The 22,724-nt window shown below is 43.2% G+C and overlaps 2 pseudogenes; both read left to right on the top strand.

Moving 5' to 3' along the window:
* Nucleotides 1–5,306: 5,306 nt before the first annotated feature.
* LOC100347854 (protein Mdm4-like) lies at nt 5,307–13,699 on the top strand (annotated as a pseudogene).
* On the top strand, nt 6,093–11,015 carry LOC138850022 (protein Mdm4-like; annotated as a pseudogene).
* Nucleotides 13,700–22,724: the final 9,025 nt, after the last annotated feature.

Genomic DNA, 22,724 nt, shown 5'->3' on the forward strand with positions numbered 1-22,724 from the left:
AGGCTAATCCTCTGCCTGCAGCGCTGGCACCCCAGGTTCTAGTCCCAGTTGGGGCGCCGGTTCTGTCCCGGTTGCTCCTTTTCCAGTCCAGCTCTCTGCTATGGCCTGGGAAGGCAGTGGAGGATAGCCCAAGTGCTTGGGCCCTGCACCCACATGGGAGACCAGGAGGAAGCACCTGGCTGCTGGCTTCAGATCAGCACAGTACATCGGCTGTAGTGGCCTTTTGGAGGGTGAACCAATGGAAGGAAGACCTTTCACTCTGTCCCTCTCTCTCACTAACTCTGCCTGTCAAAAAAAAATTTAAAAGATGGTGCTTCTGCCCTGTTTTCACTAGACACCTTGTGAGAGAATTTGACTGATCTACTTATTTAGATTAGTGCCAATACCACACTACCTTGATTCTCAGCACTTTATATTTATCATTGAAATTATGTTGTGTGGGAGTCAGTGCAGTGGCATAGTAGGTTAAGCCGCCATCTGCAGGGCTGACATCCCATATGGGTGCTGGATCATGTCCTGGATACTCCAGTTCCAATCCAGCTCCCTGTTAATGACCTGGGAAAGCAGAAGAAAATGGCCCAACTCCTTGGGCCCCTGCACCACATGGGAGACCTGGAAGAAGCTCCTGGCTCCTGGCTTCTGCCTAGCTTAACCCCATCCCTTGCAGCCATTTGGGGAATGAACCAGCAGATGGAAGATCTGTGTGTGTGTGTGTGTGTGTGTGTCTCCTTCCTCTCTCTCTGTAACTCTCACTTCCAAATAAATAAATGAATCTCTTAAAAAACTAGAAATTATGTTATGTAGGTTTTTCAACATTTTTCTTCTTTGACCACTCTAGGTCAAAGTCTATATTATGACACATATTAATCGTAGAATTTTCAGTTGTGAATGAAATTCATGATGCAAAGTCTTTTAGGATATAGTAGTTTTATTTCTTTTTAAAAAATATTTATTTATTTAAAAGGCAGAATATCACAGAGAGAGAGAGAGAAAGGTATTCCTTCTACTGGCTCATTCACCAAATTGTCATGACAGCTTGGACTGAGCCAAGCCGAAAACAGGAGTCAGGAACTCCCTTTGTCTCCCACATGGTAATAGAACTCAAGTGCTTTTGAGCCACCATCTGCTACTTCTCAGGCACATTAGCACAGAGTTGGATCAGAATTGCCCAATTCCTAGACAAGTTTCATCACAGTCTAAAAGCAGAGGCTTGATTAAATAAAGGAAATCAGTCAAACCTTAAGCAAATTTGAGTTTCTAATATCTATTTTTCCAGAGAATAGGAAAAATTGAAGTTTTCAAATCAAGAACCAGTAAAATCAAGAGGATGCTTTCAGTAATGACACTTTTGCTTCAACCTCTCCCATCAGAAATGTAGACATCCAGGACTCAATTAACTCTTCTGAAAGCAGAGTCACTGGAACTCATGACATTTTTCCAGAATGTATGAAGTACTGGTGTATGTAACATCACCTCATAATTACTAGAGAATATTAATAAATATTATTTATAGGATATCAGATTGTAACCATGTGTCTGTTATTCATGTAAATACATTCATTTGTTCCTGATATTTTTGGGTAATCCTAATTTATTAGTGATTTGTTTATTCCATCATCTGTTAACTTCCTCTAGCACTTTCAGGAGGTGCCTAGTGTTGAAAATGTAAAGTGTATACCAGGTTAATTCTTCATCAAATGATCTTTATGAATTGATTCAAAAGTAATACTATTATATCGGTGGACACCTTAATTGAGTTCATTGGGCACAAGTGTTCTGCAGAAGTATAGATTGGAAATAGCTATTTCCAACAAAAGAGGTAAACATCATTTAGTAGGTTATATATGATAGATAATGAATGGAGCACTTCACTTGGTGACATGTGCTTTGATTAGCAGTTGGCTTAGAAGGAAGCAGGTGAGATCACCATGATCCAGACCTCAGAGTATTGGCTCTATGATGGAACAAAATGCTTAAATGTCTTTAAATTCTTATCTGCAAATCGGAAAAGAAGCATAGAACCTGAATCATGCATGAGGGAAATTTTCAGTAAAGAAATAACAGACCATCACAGAGATCCTATAAGCCAGCAGCTGCAGCTTCTACAAATGAGCTTTAAATGAGAGCTATTTGGAGCTCAGCAAAATGACTGATATAAAGTAAGCACCCAGTATATAAATTACCTAACAAAAGGACATCACAAAACTCAGTATGCATCTTAACCTTAATAGATATGGAATAGTGACTCAGAATCTAAGTGAGTTTTTCAAGGTCATAGATGTACAAGGTGACAACTGGAATTCAGGTCCAAGTGTAGTCACCTGCTAAGTCTGTTCTCTACCTTACACCTCAGTAGTTTTCATGAACATCCAATAATTTTACCTAAGAATGCTTATAAAAGCCTTAAATTTCCAAAATGGTAAGCTACTGATAACTCAGTGTATTATTTCCTTCATAAAAAGAAAATATTCCTTTACTTTGATTTTCATTGTTACAAAAATAACTTTTCCCATGATTATAATTTTAAAAGTTGATAGACATGAGAAACTAATTTAATGAAAATATCAATATCAAGAAATTCAGACATATCAATTCTGTATGCAACACATTTTATGACAGTCAGAATTTTTTTAAAAAAATTTTGGAGACAAATATAGCATGCTTTGTAAGTACTGGGAATCGTCCTGTGTGGCAGTCTATAGGAGAGAACAGCCCCTTCTATGGAGGTACAATTATCTGAGTAGTTGACCCCCACAGGGAAAGAGCCCCCAATGTACTGTAATGCTGAACACCTAGTTTCTGCAAATATCCATCTATGCCACTTCTGAAGCTCTCTGCCTTGTCAAGTTGCAAACATCAGAATCCCTGCAAAATTGGTATTTCCTACTTGTGATTATTGCAGTATCTTTCTAGCCAAGGAAATTCATTTCTGTTTTTACAATTGCACCTGAAGAACCCAAGACAGCTGAATAGAGAGAAGCAACATTCACCACAGATACAGAAAAATACCAGATCAACAAAGGAAGGACTGCATTTCCAGGGGACTGAATGAGGGAAATTTTCAGTAAAGAAATAACAGACCATCACAGAGATCCTATAAGCCAGCAGCTGCAGCTTCTACCTCACTGGCTCCCAGCTAAGAATGCCATCTTTCCAGGAAAAGGTAAGAAGGTGCTGTGGCTCCACCAGCAGTATAGACCAGCATCCTGGCTGCAGAATTCCACAGTCCTCACAGCTTCAACCCCAACCTAGAGAATTGACTAGAGTCTGAGGAACTACTTTGCTCCAAAGGGAACCAACATTGCCTCCCACTCCTCAAAGTGCCAGACTCCAATTTTCAACATCAGAGGTGCTATTGAATTGTTATGACTTAGAGGAGTGCAAGCAGGCCAATACTACCAGAAGCCACTAGAGCCAGTGATGGGGCACTTTTGAGGATGAAGAGTAAACTCCCTGCACGCTGCAGCTGTGGGAGTTATGAGCCTACGCCCCAGAGCCATATTCACTGACTCTCTATGATTCAGGTGGCTAACACCACCAACAACCCAATGCCAGAGGTGAGGAAGGTCCCTCTGTACCTCCTAGATCATGGTGTTAGGAGCCCAGGGCATAAGCCCTAGCATCACTCTTGCATGCTGTGTGGGAACTTGAGCAGTTCTGTCCATGCCTTGCAAATCTGGGACTGTTCATATCAGTGTTAAAACAGCTGAAGTAATTTGCACTCACTTGCAGTATCTGGAGAGTTCTATCTGTATTCCTCTGACCCAGGAGGGTGATTGTCAGTCCACAATTCCCACAACAACATCTATCACCCTGTGAGACATGATTAACAATCCCACTGAATCCCATAGCACCAGGATTATGAATATTACTACTGGATTCCTCAGACTCATGGAATCTACTCTGTAGGGCCTAGGGAAGGGTCTGCCTGCATTCCAGCTCTCCAGATATGTGCCTACCCATGCAGATCCCAAGTACATCTTATACTCACCATTTAAGACTGGATCAGGGTTCCTTTCACATTGTCCAGTCCCAGGACTAGATCTTTTAACCAAATCCCCAGCACCAGTCATATTCTCCCAGAAGGATTTGGGGAAGGTTACATCCACATCATATTATCCTAGAGCCATGGCTATTAGTGCCACAACCTACAGCATCACTCATGCTTGCAAAGGTGGACAATGAGACAGCTCCAGTCTGTGTCTTAAAACCAAGAATGAGGCTGGCGCCGCGGCTCACTAGGCTAATCCTCCGCCTAGCGGCGCCGGCACACCGGGTTCTAGTCCCGGTCGGGGCACCGGATTCTGTCCCTGTTGCCCCTCTTCCAGGCCAGCCCTCTGCTGTGGCCAGGGAGTGCAGTGGAGGATGGCCCAGGTCCTTGGGCCCTGCACCCCATGGGAGACCAGGAAAAGCACCTGGCTCCTGGCTCCTGCCATCGGATCAGCGCGGTGCGCCGGCCGCAGCGCACCGGCCGCGGCGGCCATTGGAGGGTGAACCAACGGCAAAGGAAGACCTTTCTCTCTGTCTCTTTCACTCACTATCCACTCTGCCTGTCAAAAAATAAAAAATAAAAAATAAAAAAATAAAAAATAAAAAAAAAAAACAAGAATGAGGCCTTGGCTATCATGAAAGCTACAGTGACTGAAACCCAACTAGATTGAAGATACACACCCAAGGAAGCTCACATCCACTTCAAAGTCATACTTCTACCTCCATGAACTACTGCAGACTGCACAACAGACACTTCTGACATTAACTAAAGAAATCACTCCCACGGTACCCTTCTGGGCTGTCCTAGAATCAAAGCCAAGGCAACAAGCCAAGTGATAATCTGCAGTCCTTCTAAATCATCAACTGTTTCCAATAAAACCTAATGCATAAAGAAGGGACAATTATATCAGGTGTGCAGATGTCAACATAGGGATACAAGAATCATGAAGATGCAAGGAAGAAGGAAGAATGACACCTCCAAAAGAACACAATGGCTCTCCAGAAATAGATCCATAACAAAGGCAAAGCCATGAAATGCCTGAAATAGAATCCAAGATAATGATCCTAAGGCAATTCAATATGATGCAAGATAATACAGATAGACAGTATAAAAGAAATGAGGAAAACATGAATCAGAAATTCACTAAGATAGAAATCATTTTTAAAAAGAACCAATCAGAGGCTGTTTGAAAATGCTGCCCAGGCAGTAGGATGTGCCATTGCCACCTCTTCCCCTCAACCCAGGGATGGCAGGGGAGCAACTCCATGGAGCAGCCATAAGTTTTACCCACAGGCTGCAATTGCTCACTGCCAAAATGACATCACTTTCCACTTCTGCCCAGTGGTCAACATCTGAGTGTGTTTGTGGGGTCTCTCCAGAATGAATCAATCAGGTATAACCAAAACTGCTACTTTTTTTTTTTTTTTTTTGCACAGTGATAAAGCTTTATTGGGGATAGGGCATCCATCAGAACGGAAGGGACAGAGAGAGAGTGCCCAGTTGCTGGGACTGGGAAGAGCAAGGTTACATGGTTGAATGGAGAGAATACACCTGGGCAGGCCAGGCGGGTGGCTCAGCTGAGAGGCAAAGGACTGAGCACGCAGTCTGTTTGGACTCCCTAGGTTTTTAAGGGAGTCTGTTTACCCACCTCCCCCTGTCCTCCAGGACAAAGGATGGAGAGTCCTGGTAGAAGGGTTTGTTGGGTAAAAATTAGCAAATTCTTCCCCAGATTGCTGGTGTCCTGGCAGAGTAGGGGGGCTTCCCTTTGTCTGAGAAGGCTTTATTGCCCCACATTATTAGGTAACCCTTTTGGTCCTGAGGAGAGAGAATTCTCCAGGGAGCTTTCCTTCAGGGAAGGGCTGGGACCACCTGGGAGGTTATCAGGGTCCTGGCAGGACTTTGAAGTGCAAATTCTGGGCTTCTGGAGTTTCTGCTGTAGGTGCTGATCTTCAGGCCTTTCTCATACACACATAGGCTAAATTTCTAACTTCCTACCTAACACATCCCCCTCAAGAGAAAGAAATACCAATATCTTATGTTGGTAAATGGGCAGAGATCTGTTTTCTATAGCTACTTTGGAAGCTGACAAATGGGTGTAGAAATGGGTATGGATATTTTTCTCTTGCTCTCTGTCCTATGGTGCTTGAGAGTGGCCTCAGGAAGCATTGTCCTGCTTGGTCTAGAGGGCAGGTCACCTTGTCTGATGAGGTAGGCTGGAAGTCATGTCTTAGAAGCACCTGGAGCCAGATGGCTTGTCTTCTGTTAGTGTCAGAACAAAGATGTTAAGGCACAATAATCTGCAGAGAACAGAAAGAATGTGGACATTCTGTCCCCAAGGAGAGGCAATGACCAGGATTTCTATGACCAGATGTGATATTGGGCCAGATATTTTAGCCTTGTCTGACCTGGCCCTGGAGTTGTCTGGCCTTGTCCAAGAAAGCATGAACATGATTTTTGTACCCTTTTAGTTTGACCCTAGTATGGAGCACTTTTTTGGGGGCATCAGGTAGTGGGTCTAGGGCCTGCCAGTTTAAAGGACTGAATTAGCAATACCTTTGTGAGAGCCCTAGTCATGGCTGCTTTTTAATGGATGAAAGCTGTGCTTTGTTTGTTTGCTTTTTTCAAAGGAGGGGGCTCTGCTTTGGCTTCTTGTTGAGAGCTTGGTTTAGGAACTATGCTTTCTCCCTGTATCTAGGTACCTGTAACCTGTTAGGGAAATGCTAGGACCACCTGAAGTTTGTAAAAATAGAAATCTGCTGTATGACCCATATCCTCTCTGGGGCTGGTTTTCTCTCCCCAGGAGTGAGTATAAGGGTTAAATAATTAACTCTCTGGTGGACTGGCTATGCTTTTTTTTCTCTGGATATCTAGTAGCTAGTTTTGCTAGGAAGTTAAGCCAATGTACAAGACCAGAGTCTCAGTCTGAGAAAGGAAACAGACTAATAAATCATTTACACTTAACCGTCTATAGTTTGGATTACTTTGCACCCCCCTCAAGAGGTAGGCCCTTTAAGTCCTCTGTGAGGACCCATCCAAATAGGTGCTGTTACTCAAAGCCATGTTTTTAGGAACTGGCAGGAAGGGTTGTCTAAGTTTAATAATACTTGAATAGTCTTTTAAGGCCTGGATTGATGTGTGAGGCCCAGACCTAGCCATGGGGTGCTGGAAGAGAATTGTAAGAGAGATGTGCATCTCCTTAAGGGAGCCACCCTGTTGACTTGCATTACATGGCTGGACTAGGAGGAAAGCAGAATAGGAGGCTGGTACAAATAGGCAACTTAGTTTCACTGACCCTAGGCCATCCTCTTAATAGCAGTGGCTAGAGGTAGAAGCTGGGCAGAGCAAAAGGCTTTTCAGCTCAGGGCCACAGGGTCTGTGGTTCTGAACAAGGAGTCCTTCGACAGCCAGGGCAGTTCCGTGTCCAGTGGCCTTGCTCTTTGCAGAGCTGACAGAAGCCAGTTTCTGTCACGACAGCTACTTGCCCAATGCCCTGCCTCCTCATATCGGAAACAGGTGCCATTAGGGGTGGACAGGCCTTGCTGGGTCTCCTTGACAGCAGATCATCATGTAAAGCAGCTGTTGATTGGCCTGTGGCCTATCCTTACATTGCTCCTGCTTCTAGCTTGTTCCTCGTTCTCCTGGTCACTAATAAAGTAGACCAGGGAGGCAGCCTCTATGATGTCAGTCAAGGGGGTGCTCAACCCAACCCTGATTTTTGAAGATTTCTTTAATGTCATCAGGGTGAGCTAGAAAACTATGGTCATAGGCAAATTCTGACACTTAGTATTTCCCTGTGAGTTAAAAACATGCCCATGAGAAGTATGACCTTTCAGGTAAGATCAAATGTGGTGACCTGTATATATATTTTGAGGTCAACAGAACAACTTTCTATCTTTCCATCAATTTGGTTTAAAAGAGGAGTTCTACCCATTTATATATATATATATATATATATATATATATATATATATACACACACACACACATACATATTCCAAGCAGTGGTTCACTTCCCAAATGCCCACAATAGGTAGATTTGGGTCAGGCTAAAGCCAGGAGCTCCACCCTTGTCTTCTACCAGGGTGGCAGGGACCTAAGCACTTAGGCCATCTTCTGCTGCCTCCCAGGCACATTAGCAGAAAGCTGGATTGGAAGTGGAGCAGCTGGGACACAGAAAAATCAATCTAGCTGTAACATTATTTCATAGTTTAATCTCTTATTTTTTTGGCTGTGCTCTTTGGTCCTCTATAATGTGGCCAGGCATTATTATAGAAAAGGTCAGTCATCCTTATATAAGGTGGGGGCATCAAACCATACAACACAGTTCAGAGTCCTGCAGAACAGTAGTAACTTCCCTTCTGAAAGAGAAAAGAGAAGAAATGAGGTAGCGAGTTGGGTCTCTCTGGTTGCTTAGCCTGACTTCCTGGGCTTTCAGATTTAACTGGCATTTAACCAGTGCTTACTGCATAGCCTGACTTAGAAAAGAAGTTGTGAGAGATGTCTCTGCCATCCTTTTGCTTCCGGATATTTACTGTGTAGCCAGCGGGTTATGGACATGGGTTGCCGGGTTTAACTAGTGTTACAATGTAACCCATAAGTTTAAGTTTTGGGGCTTGCAAGTTTTCACCATGTAGCCTATGGACAGTAGAGATTTCTTGGGCTCCTGGAACCCAGGTCTCTAGTATCTGCTGCATAACCATTTCCAATCATCTCCAAGTCTCTTTTGGAACACTTTCTCCCTTTTGTCTGGACTTCTGTTTGATCCACATTTGAATTAGCAATGCCTGGTTATTTAGCATTATCTGAATGGAAACTTTGTCAGTCCCTCTTTAAAGAATCTGGCTTCTGAGCCAGAGACTGGAGCAACTAGAAGGAAACATGCTTATAACTGAAGTTTAGCATCATTTCAGATCTTGGCAACACTTTTAATCCAAATAGCCTGACTGGTTGTTATCTCTGCAAGATAAGAGAGATCTCTTTTGACATTTTCAGGGCCCCCTCTGGAAATATCAAATTTTGGAGAAGTTAGAACTTTGATTTTCAGAAAGTCTGGTAAGATGCCAAGAGAACTTAAAACATCTGGTCAAAATAGAATTCCCTAACATTGTGAAATGATATCCATCCACCAGTCAGGGTGATTTTAGCACTTTTAGATCAGATTTAATTATAATTATATTGAAAATAACTTAAGATATATTTATTTATTTGAAAGTTAGTTACACAGATTGGGGCGGGGGGAGGTCTTCCATCCGCTGGTTCACTCCCCAGTTGGTTGCAATGGCTGGAGCTGAGCCAATCCGAAGCCAGGAGCCAGGAGCTTCTTCTGGGTCTCCCATGAAGGTGCAGGGCCCAAGGACTTGGGCCATCTTCCACTGTTTTCCCAGGCCACAGCAGAGAGCTGGATCAGAAGTGGAGCAGCCGGGTCTCGAACCAGTGCCTATATGGGATGCCGACACTTCAGGCCAGGGCGTTAGCCCACTGTGCCACAGCACTGGCCCAAATTTTTAAGACTCAATGCTTTTCATCAATCAGAACTTAACAAAAACAGTAGAGTACACAATAGATTACTTCAGCAGAACACAAATTCTATGTCTCTTGTTGAATAAACCAGAAATAAAAACCTTGAACATAAGAGTTAGCATATGAAATCACCACATAACTTGGAACAATATAACAAAGTCAAAAAGAGCTTACAGCTGATCTTCTGTATATTAAGATAATCGAAAATGAATCTTGATGTGAATGGAAGGGGAGAGGGAGTGGGAAAGGGGAGGGTTGCAGGTGGGAGGGACGGTATGGGGGGGAAGCCATTGTAATCCATAAGTCGTACTTTGGAAATTTATATTCATTAAATAAAAGTTAAAAAAAAAAAGAGCTTACAGGACCTAACTCTAGAAATGGCACAGAGTAACCAAGTAAACAGACACTGTTAAAAGGAGACATTACAGCAAAACTGCCACTTTTGAAGATCTTGCAGGCAGCAGGTGCACAAGGTGAAATGTTCATTTTTTTTTTAAGGTTTATTTATTTATTTTAGAGGCAGAGAGAGAGAGGGAGGGAAGGGGAGGCGGGTCTTCCATCTCTGGTTCATTCCCCGGGATGACTACAACAGCTGGAGCTGGGCTGATCTGAAGCCAGGAGCCAGGAGACTCCTCCAGGTCTCCTATGCAGGTTCAGGGTCCCAAGGACTTGGGCCATTTTCTATTTCTTTCCCAGGCCATAGCAGAGAGCTGGATCAAAAGTGGAGTGGCTGGGTCTTGAATCAGTGCCCATATGGGATGCCAGAATTGTAGGTGGTGGCTTTGCCAACTATGCCACAACGCCAACCCTGAAATGTTGAGTTAAAGAGGTTATACATGGGGTCCAGCTCTGTGATGAGGCAGCATCCCATATGGGTGGCAGTTTGAGTCCTGGCTACTCCACTTTCAATCCAGCTCTCTGATATGGCCTGGGAAAGCAGTTGAGGATGGCCCAAGTTCTTGGGCCCCTGCACCCATGTGGGGGACTTGGAGGAAGCTCCTGGCTTTTGGCTTTGGATTGGCACAGCTCCAGCCTTTGCAGCAAGTTTGGGAGTGGACCAGTGGCTGGAGGACCTCTCTCTCTCTCTCTCTCTCTCTCTCTCTCTTCCTCTCCTTCTCTGTGTAACTCTGACTTTCAAATAAACAAATAAATCTTTAAAAAAAAAAACAAAAAGAAAAGAGGTTATACACTATCTAGGCCAGTATTTAATGGTGAAGCAGCTTTATGATCAGCAGAAGCAGCATATGGTATATTGTGGTGGAGATCCTTTGGGAGAGATACTAGGATGGAAAGATCCAAGCCCTTTCTCTAATATGCTAAGAAAGAATCTTGTCTCTCTAGCCACTGCTACTACAGATGCTGCTCAGACTCTCACTCTCACACAAGATCACAGTATGGATATCCCAAGTCAAGACCAACTAAAGCAAAGTGCAGAGGGGAGTTCCAGTTCCAGTAAAAGAGCCAAAGAAAGCAATACTCCCATACGGCCTACCTCACAGCATAAACACAGAAACACTAAAGATGAAGACTTGGCCGGCGCCGTGGATCCTCTGCCTGTGGCACCGGCACTCTGGGTTCTAGTCCTGGTTGGGGTGCTGGTTCTGTCCTGGTTGCTCCTCTTCCAGTCTAGCTCTCTGCGGTGGCCTGGGAAGGCAGTGGAGGGTGGACCAAGTGCTTGGGCCCTGTACCCATATGGGAGACTAGGAGGAAGCTCCTGGCTCCTGGCTTCAGATTGGCGCAGCACTGGCCGTAGCAGCCATTTGGGGGGTGAACCAACAGAAGGAAGACCTTTCTCTCTATCTCTCTCACTTCTAACTCTGCCTGTGGAAAAATAAAATGAAGACTTGATAGAAAATTTAATCCAAGATGAGACATCTAGGCTGGACCTTGGGTTTGAGGAGTGGGATGTAGCTGACCTGCCTTGATGGTGTTAGGTCTGGAATAGCTTGGGGTTCTGGCCTTTTGTACCCTCAGAAAGGAGAGACTGAAAAAGGAGATGGAGACCAACCTCAACAGAGACAGGTTGCTTTATTGGAAGCAAAGACTCTGGCAACAGTCTGTTCTTGTGATGAGACTGCCCACAGAATGCATTTGGTTCTCAGGTTTTTATCTGGTTAGGGGAGAATTTGCCACTACGGGGTGGGGGGGAGGGGGGAAGGGGTGTGGAAGGCAGCTGGCAGAAGGGCCCCCCCCCCTTTGAAGTCTCCAGGGAATTTCCCTCTTATCTGTTTCATGGCTGCCCTGTGCAGCTTATCTGTTTTTCCATTTGCATTGCAAGGAGTTGAGAAGGGTCTGGTTAGGCACCAAGGATCCCGACAGAAGGGAGAAAGTGGGGCAAGGAAGAGGAAGAAAGAGAGGAAGAGAAAGGTGTGACAAGTCCTTTAGGTGGTTTTTAGGAAACTTGAGAAACAACTATACACCTGGAAGTAATGGCTCAAATGACTTACAAACCAATCAGGATACAGGTATCGTCATTGTTTCAGACACTACAGATGAATTGTGGTTTCAGAATGAGTCCATATCAGAGCTGTTAGGTGTTGGAATAAAAGGTGAAGCTGCTTTTACTGAAGAAGTAGGGAAAGTGAGTGACAAAAAGATGATTGAAGAGGGGAAAAATGATGACCCTGAGGACTTAAAAGTCCTTAAGTGATGACACTGACATAGTCATCTCGGAGGATGAATGGCAGTGCACTGAGAGCAAGAATTTTTTTTTAACTTTTATTTAATGAATATAAATTTCCAAAGTACGGCTTATGGATTACAATGGCTTCCCCCCCATATCACCTCTCCCACCCGCATCCCTCCCCTTTCCCACTCCCTCTCCCCTTCCATTCACATGAGGATTCATTTTCGATTCTCTTTATATACAGAAGTTCAGTTTAGCATACATTAAGTAAAGATTTCAACAGTTAGCTCCCACACAAACATAAAGTGAAAAATAACAGATGATTTTTTAAATGATGATGAAATCAGATCAGACCTATTGTCATGTTTAATCCCAGTGAGAGTCAAGTTGGGAATTGATAATTTCTTCTTTTTTTTTTTTTTTACAGAAGATCAGTTTAGAATACATTAAGTAAAGATTTCAACAGTTTGCACCCCCATAGAATCACAAAGCGAAATATATTGTTTGAGTACTCATTATAGCATTAAGTCTCAATGTACAGCACATTAAGGACAGAGATCCTACATGAGGAGTAAGTGCACAGTGACTCCTGTTGTTGACTTTACAAATTGACACTCCTGTTTATGGCATCAGTAATCTCCCTATGCACCAGTCATGAGTTTCCAAGGCTATGGAAGCCTTTTGAGTTCACCGACTCTTATCTTGTTTAGACAAGGTCATATTCAAAGTGGAGGTTCTCTCCTCCCTTCAGAGAAAGGTACCTCCTTCTTTGAAGACCTGTTCTTTCCACTGGGATCTCACTCACAGAGATCTTTCATTTAGGGTTGTTGTTGTTGTTGTTGTTGTTGTTGTTGTTGTTTTTGCCAGAGTGTCTTGGCTTTCCATGCCTGAAATACTCTCATGGGCTTTTCAGCCAGATCAGAATGCCTTTAGGGCTGATTCTGAGGCCAGAGTGCTGTTTAGGACATCCGCCATTCTATGAGTCTGCTGAGTATCTCGTGAGAGCAAGAATTTTAACTCTCCAAGCAAGAGGGACTGTTTTCATTGCTGGGCCTTGAGGAAAGATTGGTATTCAGATTGTTCTAAGTTAACCCATTCTCCACCTCTGATATCACTGTCATACCTGAAAAGAAGGCAAAATGAAGGAATTGATGCCCCTGGCTGCCAAAGAACCATTTCAGCTCCAGTTGTTAAACCTAAAGATGTTTATATAATGGAAGAAAACACCAAACTTTTTGATCCCTGCAACTCGGTAGAATTCTTAGATTTCTGAAAATCTGAAAATCTTCTGAAAGTGAAGAGACCATCTTAAGCATGGGAGAACAAGAAGATAAACTTTTTGAACACAGGACAGATACAGAAAACATAGAGGACTGCCAGAATATTTTAAAGCCAAGTAGCTTTTGTGAGAAAAGACCACGAGATGGAAACATTATTCATGGAGGGGGGGACAAGCCAGCTTACCATTTGTTTTCATTGTGCTGAAGACTAAAGAAGGCTGGGGATTCGTGCCCTATTTGCAAGAAAGAGATTCAGTGGTTATTAAGGTTTTCATAGCATAGCTGAATCTGTGAGCTGCAGAGAAATAAGAGAGCCATGTCATGTTGGAAACACCAATATTGAGCACCTCTTCCTAGCTGACTGATTGTTAACCTCTGTGTTCCAGGACATTGTTCTTCTGCACCTAGATGGAATTGAGAGTTCTTTAGAACTAGATAATCAATTTGGGGACTCCACTAACATGAAAACAAATGCAAATCACTTCATTCTCCTTCCAAATTGTAGGAGGGAACCAGCTACCAGGACAAAAAAAAAATGCACTTATTCATTCACTTACCAAATTACTTGAGAGTTAATCCTTTCTTTAGTTGATTTTTATTCTCCATCCTTCTTTTAGGGAATGTTTTTCTGTTGTCAAAATCCAAGGTTCTTATTAGAAAAACATTAGAGCTAATAAAGAAAATATACATGATCTAGTTAGTTCAATTAGGAGGACTGTGGGTCACTTTATATTATAGTTAGGCTGGGGCTGGCACTGTGGCACAGCAGGTTAACTCCCTGGCCTGAAGCACCGGCATCCCATATGGGCACCAGTTCGAGACCCAGCTGCTCCACTTCTGATCCTATGGCCTTGGAAAGCAGTAGAAGATGGCCCAAGTCCTTGGGCCCCTGCACCCACATGGGAAACTCGGAAGAAGCTCCTGGCTCCTGACTTCAGATCAGTGCAGCTCCAGCCTTGCACCCATCTGGGGAGTGAGCCAGCATATAGAAGACCTCTCTCTCTCTCTCTCTCTCTCTCTGCCTCTGCCTCTCAACTCTCTGTGTAATTCTGACTTTCAAATAAATAAATAAATATTTTAAAAATATTATAGTTAGGCTGCATGGTTCAGAGAATCAAAAAGATAAAGTATTGAAAAGCAAGAGATTTCTTCCAGGGACGCCTAGTATAATGATTATAAAACATTTTTTGTTAGCATACCCCTGAAATAATTTTGAAGTATATATAATCTTTTGCACATTTGAAAAATGAGGTATAGTTAACATGTAATAAAGTATTCTCTTCAGCTGAGTTGTAGAAATCTTGAGTAACTACCAATAATAAGCCATAGAACTGTTAGGTAGGAAGTCAGTTATGAGCTTATGTGTGTGTGACATAAAGGCCTAAAGAGAAGACATCTATGTCCAGCATATGCTGCATCTCAAAGTCATCCTGATGGTGTTTCAGGGGCAGCCCGGTATTCACATCCTGCCCTGCCCCCTTCTACCTGATAACCGGCCAGGTTGGGGTGGGGGGTCCCCACCCCTTCTGCCTGACAAATCTTCCACAATCTCCCAGGTGCAGCCCAGTATCTGCACTTCAAATACCCTGCTCCAGATCCCAGTTCTCTAGGGAGTCCTGCCCACCCTTCCTCCTGTCTGATAACATTTGCATCCATAAAGCCCTTTGTTTCAGACCTTCAAGAGAAAACTCAGATAGAAGTTTTTCTATTTACATCCAAAAAGCCCTTTGTTCCAAGAGGAGCAGAGGTGGGGAAGCAAGACCCATCTCCTTAAAACACCCCACCACCCCCCACCGCCCCCACCACCTCCCCAGCCTCAACTGGACTGCGTGCTCAGCCCTCTGCCTCTCTGCTGAGCTGCTACTCAACCAGGTAACCTTGCTCCTGGCCCCCCAGTCCAAGCGACTGGGCACTCTCTCGGGTCCTGTCTGGAGAGGTGCCCATCCATCCTTACGGATGTCCCTTCCCTAATAAACCTTGCTATTTTACCTCCCACTACTCTCTGTCTCACGCCTGAATTCTTTCTTGCGCAAAGACAAGAACCCTGCAATTTCTCCGGTAACAGAACCAGAATACTTCTTTTAACCCCATTGCAGGCCATTCTTCAACCAGTTCATGACTCTCACCCTATGTTCTCTTTCACCCTGTGTTCTCCTTTTACACATCTTCAATTTGACATTTAAACTCTTAAAAAATTTAATTACTTACAAAAGATAGTATGCAATCTAGTGTATATTACATAAAGATACTTGTATCAAAGCCATGGAGCTATAGGCTTTGTTTATTAGATTTATAGAAAAAGTCCTGTCATAGAAACTGGCAAAGCCTGCCCTCATTTCAAAATGAATCAACCAAATTAAGATTTTAATTCTAATGAATACATGAACATAGGTCTCTTGCCCAATCCTCCTCCTAATGGTTGTTCTGAACTAGAGAAGGCACAGAAATTCAACCAAAGCTGTCTCTGTTTTGCTTTCTTAGTTCTGGTTGTCTCTGGAGGCCTCTTTGGCACCTGTAGGATAGTTTACACCTCAGGCAGTGCCTCACCTAATTCTGGGTGGGTCAGAGGCAGCCTTTCTTTCAAGAACAGGGAATAAGGCTATTGTGACAAGGGAAGTAATGAAAGAGAATTTATTGATTTGAAGAAGCTTGATCATGCCACATCAATTTTAGGACAATACATATAGAAATGGAAAGCTATCCATGTCTGCTTAACTCACAGAGAAATAGCATCTGTGTTGCTTGCTGAATGTGCCCACCTCCCCAGGAACTGATCCAAGGACCAGGCCATTTGAGCAGATGTGCTCAAACACAGCTCTGATACAGGTTTTCTACTGACTGCTTTTGGAAGCCTTGCCCTAGAAGGAAGGGCTTTGCTTCGCTGTTTGGTGCCAAACTAGAACATATACCAGACTCCCTTTATTATTTTATTTAGTTTCTAGAGAGGAATTTTTGTTAAAATTAACTTTAAACCATAATGTACTCACGCATTCATTGTCTTCTTTTGTACCTGAGGCTAGATGACACAGCTAGTGCACAGCCAGAGTTTAGAGTTATCACTGGAATCTGAATCTGCACAATCCTTGCTAACTTTATTGTTTGCTAAAAATTTTAAATGGTAATGCTTTAAATATAGGTCTTCTAATAAATGATTTTAGAGATTATGATTTTGCAGCCAGGATGAGACTTTAGAGACTCTGAAAACCGCCCTGTAACTGTCATGCTTTCTTAGCTAATTAGAAAATTCTCACGGGGCCGGCGCCATGGTGCAGTAGGTTAATCCTCTGCCTGCGACACTGGCATCCCATATGGGTGCTGGTTCAAGTCCCAGCTGCCCTTCCTCAAATCCAGCTCTCTGCTGCTGTGGCCTGGGAAAGCAGTAGATAATGGCCCAAGTTTTTGGGCCCCTGCACCCACATGGGAAACCAGGAAGAAGCTCCTGGCTCCTGGCTTCAGATCCACACAGCTCCAGCCATTGCGGCCATCTGGGGAGTGAACCAACGGAAGGAAGACCTCTCTCTCTCTCCCTCTCACTGTCTGTAACTCTACCTCTCAAATAAATAAATAAAATCTTTTTTTTTTTTTTTTTAGACCTATTGTCATGTTTAATCCCAGTGAGAGTCAAGTTGGGAATTGATAATTTCTTCTTTTTTTTTTTTTTACAGAGGATCAGTTTAGTATGCATTAAGTAAAGATTTCAACAGTTTGTACCCCCATAGAAACACAAAGTGAAATATATTGTTTGAGTACTCGTTATAGCATTAAATCTCAATGTACAGCACATTAAGGATAGAGATCCTACATGAGGAGTAAGTGCACAGTGACTCCTGTTGTTGACTTTACCAATTGACACTCCTGTCTATGGCATCAGTAATCTCCCTATGCTCCAGTCATGAGTTTCCAAGGCTATGGAAGCCCTCTGAGTTCTCCGACTCTTATCTTGTTTAGACAAGGTCATAGTCAAAGTGGAGGTTCTCTCCTCCCTTCAGAGAAAGGTACCTCCTTCTTTGATGACCTGTTCTTTCCACTGGCATCTCACTCGCAGAGATCTTTTGCCAGAGTGTCTTGGCTTTCCATGCCTGAAATACTCTCATGGGCTTTTCAGCCAGCTCCGAATGCCTTTAGGGCTGATTCTGAGGCCAGAGTGCTATTTAGGACATCTGCCATTCTATGAGTCTGCTGAGTATCTCACTTCCCATGTTGGATCACTCTCCCCTTTATTTACTCCATCAGTTAGCGTTAGCAGGTACTAGACTTGTCTATGTGCTCCCTTTGACTCCCAGTCCCTTCACCATGACCAACTGTGAACTGAAACTGATCACGTGGAACAGTGAGATGGCATTGGTACATGCCACCTCGATGGGATTGAATTGGAATCCCCTGGTATGCTTCCAACTCCACCACTTGGGGCAAGTCAGCCTGAGCATGTCCCAAATTATACAATAAAAAAAGAAAGAAAAAAGTTCTCTGCTATAAGGACAGGTAAAGGGGGCAGTGTTGCTGCTGTCCTGGAAAGGAAGCACTGGTCTCTGGCTCTCTCCAGGCACAGAGGAGGACGCCAGCTTTTCACCCAGCAAGCAGAAGCAGTGCTTTGAGTCTGATGTTCTGTTAGACCCAAGCGAATGCTCTAAAACTTGAAAGCTAATCTCCTCCTCCTTCCTACCATCCTCATACTCTCATCATGGTTTGCTAGCCCTCAGTCTCAAGTTTTTACCAGGTGATTAAAATTACAGCTGGAGATCTGGGGATCTGCAGTTGTACACTGTGATCCCATATATAAAGTTGCAGTCTTTTATATAAAACAGGTAAGAATTAAACATTGTATTTATGTTTGTAGATCTTTAATGCTAATTTTTGGTACATCTCTGCTCAACGCAGTCTGGCACTACCCAACATTCCCTGCCTCCTGTCTGCTTACCTGGGTTTCCCCTGTCTCCAGTAGCACTAACTACTTTGCTTAGAGCCATTTGAGGAAGACCTGATCTTCATCTGCAGGAAGCATTAAACCTCCTCGATGGGATTTTGTTCTTTTTCATTGCCCCTTCAGTACAGGTTCCTTCACTGCCATAGGAGCAGGGTATAGTTTCTATGTGAAGTGTTCAGAGTTTACTACTGTCAGATAAAGGGCTCTGGACTCCAGATGCTGCAGTCCATCTCTAGCTGTAGACATGGCCCACCGTCCTGTCTGCTTTGTTGCCATGGCCCCTTCCACTTCCAGATGTCTTCACTTAATGGTAAATTCTGTGGTTGCCCTAGTTACAAGCAAGCCATGCCTGAGTGGAGACCTTGACTGTGAGGAAGGCTCTTCCAAAGGTGATGGCAGTGGGGACAGTGCTTCTGCTGCACAATGCCATGGACTGAATGATGATGTCACACCACATTAGCCTGGGCTTCCTTATTCTATTTAAATTCATATTTATAATCATGTTATCTTGGACAAGAAGTTCAGAACAGAGATGATAAATCATTGGACAAATACTTTTTAAATAACAGCTACAAAGGCCTTTTATCTCTTAATATCAGCTCACTTACCTTACAGTGTACCTGACAGTAATCAGTATGCTTTTGTGTTTTTTCGTTTTATTTAATTTGTTTATTTTGACAGGTAGAGTTACAGAGAGAGAGAGAGAGAGAGAGAGAGAGAGAGAGAGAGAGAAGGTCTTCCTTCTGTTGGTTCACTCCCCAAATGGCCGTTAGGGCCGGCGCTGCGCCGATCCGAAGCCAGGAGCCAGGAGATTCTTCCTGGTCTCCCATGAGGGTGCAGGGGCCCAAGAACTTGGGCCATCTTCCACTGCCCTCCTGGGCCACAGCAGAGAGCTGGACTGAAGAGGAGCAACCGGTACTAGAACCTGGCGCCCATATGGGATGCCGGTGCCACAGGCGGAGGATTGACCAAGTGAGCCACGGCGCCAGCCCTAGTATGCTTTAGTATTTAATAATTAATCAAAATTTTGTAAAAGTTGAAACTAAGCCTTGAAACTGGTATTAGTCATTTCTCCTCAGTCCACCTGGAGAGACCACAGGTTTCCAATCCTAGGCTTGAACAGTGGACCGGAGTCCAGGCAGGCAACCCTCCATACTGCCCCAGACTGTGTAATACAAAATACAAGACACTGCCAAGCATTGGAATATGCCATTGTTTTCATTATAATTTATTTATTTTAGATGTATGTAATGCTTTGTAGATTATTTGCTTTGTCAAAGAATTTGCTTTTAGGGGCTGGCACTGTGGCTCAGTGGGTTAAAGCCCTGGCCTGAAGCACTGGCATCCCATATGGGTGCTGAATCTAGTCCCAGCTGCTCCTATTCTGATCCAGCTGTCTGCTGTGGTCCAGGAAGGCAATAGAAGATGGTCCAAGTCCTTGGGCCCCTGTACCCACGTGGGAGACCTGGAAGAAGCTCCTGGCTCCTGGCTCCTGGCTTCAGATCAACTCAGCTCCAGCCGTTGCAGCCATTTGGGGGTGAACCAGTGGATGGAAGACCTCTCTCTCTCTCTCTCTCTCTCCTCTGTAACTCTGTCTTTCAAATTAGTAAAAATACATCTTTTAAAAAAGAATTTGTTTTAAAGTTTAGGATCATTTGTAACTTTTTTTATGTGTGTCAGTTCAGTGCAATATTGGCGTCTTTGAAAAGTAATTAATGAGACGCTGGCACTGTGGCACAGCGGGTTAAAGCCCTGGCCTGAAGCCCTGAAGTGCCGGCATCCCAAATGGACACCGGTTCTAGATCCAGCTGCTCCTCTTATGATCCAGCTCTATGCTATGGCCTGGGATAGCAGTGGAGAATGGCCCATGTCCTTGGGCCCCTGCACCTGCATGGGGGACCCAGAAGAAGCTCTTGCCTCCTGGCTTTGGATCAGCACAGCTCCAACCATTGCATCCATCTGTGGAGTGAACCAGCAGATGAAAGACCTCTCTCTCTGTCTCCACCTCTCTGTAACTCTTCCAAATAAATAAATCTTTTAAAAAAAAAAAGTCATTAATGAGAAATTAGTGGATGTTATTGGGTTCTACAAAGCTATCATAATGTTACCTCTTGAATCACTTTAGAAAGCAGAACACCTGTTTACCAGCTTGAGGGTTTTTTCTCTCTCACAGACCTACCTGAACTGAAAGTGCATGGCTTCAGATACTGTGAATCTGCTGTTTCCCATTTTGCTGATCATGTGCTACATCCTGAAGCAGAACTCACTCTGCTGGTTCTCCCAGTTGAAAGGATATATACAGGTGTGCGCACCATCAAGGCTGATGCTGCTTTTGCTAAAGCGGCTGTAGATTAAGAACGAGCTGTGTGTAGAATCTATCTGCACTTCCGTGGTTAAGGAGCCTGCAAACTCCCCCTGGTGCCCAAATGAAAATGTGTTTGCAAATGTCTGGAAATGTGCACTGCTGCTGGGAGTGCCGAGGTGACTCTGCTGGAATTTCTGATGAGGAAAGCCTTGTCTTTGGCTGTTCTGAGAGCAAATTCTATCCTGGTAGAACTGCCTTGCTGTGGTCTTGTACAGAAATCCTACACTCAATTGAGAAGGTAGCATAAAATGCACTGCCAAAATACAGAAAACATGGGATCTCCCAAATATTTCTCATGAGGAATAGCAAATATGGCTTCATAAAATGAGGGAAAAAGCCAATTTGAAGTAATTGGGTTGTGGCAAGCTTACTCACTAAATGAGGATGGGGAGGTATTGTCACACATTTTTGCCTAGTTTTTTTAAGCACTGCAAAGTTAACAGCTCTGTCCTGGTGTTTTCACTATGTCATGCTTGTAATACCCTTTGATTTTATTGCAATTTTTGCTTATTAAGTATTTTTAATTTTGTCAAAAAAAGAACCAATCAGAAATTTTGGAGCTGAAAATGTTGATCAATGAAATAAATAATACAATTGAGGACTTAATTTATGAAATAAATAGTACAATTGAGAACTAAACTGCAGAATAGACCAAGCAGAGGAAAGAATTTCTGATCTGGAGGACAAAAATTTGGAAATAAGTAAGTCATACAAAAATAAAGAAAAACTAATTTAAAAGAGTGAATGAAGTCTATGGGATACCATTAAACTACCAAATGTTCATATTATAGGCATTAATGACAGAGAAAGGAAACCAAAAGTATTGAGAACCTGCAAATTAAATAATAGTTGAAAATTTCCAGGTCATGAAACAGATATGAACATTCAGAAACAGGAAGCTCAAAGGACTTCAAGAAGATTCAACCAAAAAAGAACTTCTCAAGGCATATGTAGTCAAATTGTCAAAAGTTAAAGACAAGGAAAGAATCCAAAGACAGTAAGAGAAAAAGCATCAAATTACATATAAAGGAAAACCAATTACATTAACAACAGACTTCTCAGCATAAAACTATAGGCCAGAAGAAAGTGAGATTATGTATTCAAGGTCTTAAAAGAAAGAACTTCTAACCAAGAATATTATATCTGGCAAAGCCATCCTTTATAAGAAGGAGAAATAAGATATTTCCCAGATAAGAAAAAAACAGTGAATTCATCACCACCAGCTCAGCCGTACAAGAAATAATGAAGGGAATCCTGCATTAGAAGTAATCATGAGCTTTAGCATGTCCCAAACTGTACATCCCCTCCCTCTCTTATTCCCACTCTTGTATTTAACAGGGATCACTTTTCAGTTAAATTTAAACACCTAAGAGTAATTGTGTGTTGATTACAGAGTTCAACCAAGAGTATTAAATGACTTGCCCCAAATGGTAGAGTTAGAAACGTGCCAGGGGATTCCAATTCAATCCCATCAAGGTGGCATGTACCAATGCCATCTCACTTGGACTAGTTATCAATTTCAGTTCACAATTGATCACACTGATAGGTCTAAGTGTCAAAGGGATCACACAAACAAGACTAGTGTCTGCTAATACTAACTGATAGAATCAAAAAGGTAGAGAACGATCTATCATGGGAAGCGGGATACACAGTAGACTCATAGAAGGGCAGATGTCCTAAACAGCACTCTGGCCCCAGAATCAACCCTTAAGGCATTCGGATATGGCTGAAGAGCCCATGAGAATAGTATAGGCATGGAAAGCCAAGACACTGTGGCAAAAAAAAAAAAAATGACCTAAATGAAAGATCTCTGCAAGTGAGATCCCAGTAGAAAGAACGGGTCATCAAAGAAGGAGGTACCTTTCTCTGAAGGGAGGAGAGAACTTCCACTTTGTCAATGGCCTTGTCTAGATAAGATCGGAGTCAGCGAACTCAAAAGGTTTCCATAGCCTTGGCAACTCATGACAAGAGCCTAGGGGGATTTCTGACACCTTAAACAAGAGTGTTAATTTGTTAAG

This window comes from Oryctolagus cuniculus, chromosome 6 (assembly GCF_964237555.1).
Source record: "Oryctolagus cuniculus chromosome 6, mOryCun1.1, whole genome shotgun sequence".
NCBI lineage: Eukaryota > Metazoa > Chordata > Mammalia > Lagomorpha > Leporidae > Oryctolagus > Oryctolagus cuniculus.